We start from the raw sequence: 4,257 nt of genomic DNA on the forward strand, positions 1-4,257 counted from the left end.
GGTATCAATGTCACGACCCAGCCTTGTGGGCCGCGACTGGTGTCCTACTTGGGCACCCAAACGGACATACAAACTAAATCATCATTTTTAAACAGAGTTGAGAACGAATATTATCTTGTGCGATTGCGTGTACAAAACATTATATCAGAATCAGAAGAGGCAGCGGAATATACATCGCCGAACATATGCACATATATCAAAAAGCCGGCAAGGCTATCAAATATGTCAAAAGCCGACAATGCTGTCAAATGGCACAACGGCCCAAAACGCATATACAAATGCACGACGACAAGGCTGCCACAAACATATACAAAATGCACGCCGACGAGGCTGCCATAACGAATAGAGTCATGCAAACACATCCGTACAGAAGTAGGCACACACACCCACAAATACGTCTATAGACCTCTAAACAGACAAACCGAATCATATGGCGGGACAGGGCCCCGCCGTGCCCCTGAACAAATACATATATACATAGCGAACGAATATATACCAAAATGTGTGCTCTGAAATGAGAAGAGCACTCCAAACAGCAGAAGAGGGTGTCCTAAATGGGTAGATCACCAAACTGTGCATCTGTACCTGCGGGCATGAAACGCAGCCCCCGAAGAAAGGGGGTCAGTACGAAATATGTACTGAGTATGCAAAGCAGAATATACAGAAAGCAAATCTGAGACATAAACGAAATGGAAGTACCAAACATAAGTGCAAATCCAACATATCAAAATTTGCTTACTTTCAAAAATATGTAAGTAATGCATAGGGTACAGAAGAATATGGTCGCCCACCCGTCGATGGCGCCATAACACAGCATAACACCAGAAAGTTTCAAATCTCCGTATCCCCGTCACATATCACATCACAACATAACGCCATACACAGCATAACACCAAATATAGGTGGAACCCGACCCTCTTTTGCGAGTAGCTCGGTGAACCATAAACACAGCATAACTCCGGAGTATATCAAAATGCGCACGACAACAGAATCGGCCCGGGACTCGGCGAAAGGAATAACAGAATGCACGAGTAGAGTCGTGAGTAGTCATATGCATAAAATCGTTATCATAAATTCAAACATAAGTAAAATGATCATATTTGAAATCGGAATAATAATCATACCAAATTCTTTCAAAGATTCTCTGAATTACATAAAGGAAAGTCGCGGGACCCACGGACGGGTATTTACCCAAGTCGGGCCCGCCTATGGAAAACATACGTATCATACATAATGCAAACTTTTATAAAAATATTGGAGCAATCCGAGCATTTATGTGAAATGTATGGCATTCAGAAATTTCGAAGTTCTTTAAAGTGAAACCTTTTTGCGCAAAGTTTGGAAAGCGATTATTTCAAATACATAAAGGTTCATATTTCATCAAATCATACATAAGAGTGCCAAGGAACATATATAGATCATATCATGCTCGGATTTCGGATTTGGAATTTCCTTAAGGCTCTAATCTAGCCTATGTAAAACTAAGACATGCCAAAAAGAAGGGAGGTTGCTTTACATACCTCCTACGCACTCCAAGATGGCCAATCTAAAGTAAATTCCAATCTACGCCTCGGGCTCCCCAAGGTCTACAAATATGCCAACGAATATCCAATATTAAACATAGGCACTTAAGCCATTTATTCCAACTAACATTAAATTCTACAGAAATTTCGGCAGCATTTCCCCTGTAAATAGGCCATCCCGAGAATTTAACTCGCTCAAAATCAACAACAACAACCACAATAACCAACCTAGCAACATCGATAATCAATTCGAAAGGCAAAATAATAATAGTAGCTCTCTTTTACACCATTCGACAACTTTCCAATTATTCAATTCAATGGCTTACTTTCAAGCCACAATATCGTTCGTACATTCGATTATTAACCCAAACTCATACTAACAACATTCGAGAACATTCTAAACAATTCACATAATTTTTCCAACAATCCACAATTTCTCCAAATTTTTGGCCGAAAACAGCCCCTACCCGTGAGCAGCCCACTGGGCAAACTTCCGACTTTCAATTCATGTTTTGTATCACAATTCACAATATAACGATACCATTTTCATAAAATATACAAATTACATCAACGCACAATAACCCTCAAATCAACCCGTACAATCTCAACATCAATCTTAAGTCATTAAATGCTCAATTCCAAACTAGAATTCGTAACGACGACACGAAAGCGCTTAAGCGATAATAATGCGATATTCGGCATAATCTATGACTCACATTCGTTCACACTACACATATTCATATGTTAATGGTTCTCATATACAAGGATTGCATTAAATGCACAAAGTTCTCCAAATCAGTCCGCAACGCTTACTATATCAATTCGGGACATTTAACTCTCATTTCCAACATACAAATCATCACAACAACCATTACGACGCTAAGCGATATTAATTCATTCTTTGCTACCATTTGGAGGCTATATACACGGCTACACTACACATATACATGTATCGATGATTTTTATTCTCTTCTCCACTCTACGACAATCAATATGCTACAAGCAATTAATTCATCAACCCAATACCACACCACACACATATACTTCACACGGTCAACACACCCAACACAAGACCCAACTTCAACATTTCATATTTCATGATTTTTATCCATTTTAGCATACTACAATATGCATACAACATTTATAACTCCAAAAACAAGATTAGAACTCACCTTTATTCTCCAATCCACCAATAGGCTAGGGTTTGCAAATGGGCAAAATGAGTGGTTGAATGACCCAAACAATACTTCCCCGCTACTTAGGGACCTCCAAATAGTGGGTTTATACCAAAGAAATAATTTTAGAGAGGCAAAAATGGGACTTGATTTTTCTTGGTTGTGGCCGAGAACCATGGGGGAGTGGAGGCTCTCCAAGTCTTGTTATTTTTCTTTAAGTGTAGAAGTGGGAAATGAGAAAGATGACTTAGTCTTCTTTTTTTTAAGTATCCACAAATATCTCCCTTTGTTTATGGCCCACACATGTGTTGGACCAATTAAAATTGGCCACACAATGTGTGGGACCATTTCAAGTCCACACGGCCACCATGGCTTTTGGTGCAAGATTTTTAAATTCCAATTTTATGAATTGTGGTCCCAATTTTTCCTAAGTGTCCAATGCCCTCAATTTCATATTCAACTTATGTCTCAAAATAAAATCAAATGGTCAAAAGTCCCGACTTCAAATCCCGGAATAGTCTTGGCCCTTAATTGTCATAGTTAATCCGGGTTGTCCCAATGTATAAAAATACGGGACGTAACAATCAAAGTCTGAATTAACTGATAGTCTTCATTAAGAAATGACATAGTTATGTATGCGTTGACGAAATCATGGCTAAAAGATACGAGTTCTTTGTCTGTGGAAATCGAATGCAGTAATGGATAATAAACTAGTGAATCTATCCGCGCTTCGCGCGGTTATGAATAAAATTAAAGAATTTATTAAATATCTACTATATATACGTATCTAAATTAAATTCTATAAACTATCTGATATCAATTTTTTTCCAGTTAGCTGCACAAAATTTCAAAATATATACATACAAACATTAGTCCTATAGATTGTAATTACTTATTTTGATGAAAGAAGTAGTGTCAGTGGCAAAGAAGAGTAGATCTTTAATTTGTTCTTCCATCTTCTTCCCGTATACAAAATAAAAATTCTTTACTCTTTTTAAGTACATGCCTTCCATAGGGACAAAGTAGAAATAAAAATTTAGGGTGGATGGGTGATGAAGTTAATGGAATAAGAGGTTATATGTTGAAACTGCAATTTATTGTATTAAGTTGCAAGTATAATTTTTCGTTTTAATTTCCTCTCTTTTATCGGAGTACTTAGTTCTCCATGCATACAATGATTTCTTAATAAAGACTTTTGAGCTTTCACGCTATATCTTATTATTACATCTGTTTACTATAATCTTTTATACATTAAATAAATATGTTTAGGAGTATAAAAACGAAAGACACAAGATTTATGGATAACAATTAAGAGTAGGAATTACGTTTATCAATTATAGTCTTAATTTTGATAAACATCTCGTTTGAAAAAATAACTTTTTTAATACAACCAAATACAAACATATATTCCAAATGGAGTGAGTAATCTTCTCTATGCTAGTCACAACTCACAAGGTGAAAGAAATGAATTTTCAGCATTATAAGAAAACTCTCTATAAAAATTAAAATATGTTGTTTCTATTAATTAGCATTTCAATTTTTTTCATCATGTAGCAAAA

The 4,257-nt window shown here is 36.5% G+C and overlaps 1 long non-coding RNA gene across 1 annotated transcript; it reads right to left on the minus strand.

The window, feature by feature from the left end:
- Positions 1 to 308: 308 nt before the first annotated feature.
- On the minus strand, positions 309 to 981 carry LOC132599564 (uncharacterized). Its single transcript, XR_009566876.1, has 2 exons — positions 740 to 981; positions 309 to 585 (listed from the first exon to the last, which is right to left on the minus strand). It is a non-coding gene; the product is annotated as an uncharacterized LOC132599564 (long non-coding RNA).
- Between the last annotated feature and the right edge of the window lie 3,276 nt (positions 982 to 4,257).

Source organism: Lycium barbarum, chromosome 6, assembly GCF_019175385.1.
Source record: "Lycium barbarum isolate Lr01 chromosome 6, ASM1917538v2, whole genome shotgun sequence".
Lineage (NCBI taxonomy): Eukaryota > Viridiplantae > Streptophyta > Magnoliopsida > Solanales > Solanaceae > Lycium > Lycium barbarum.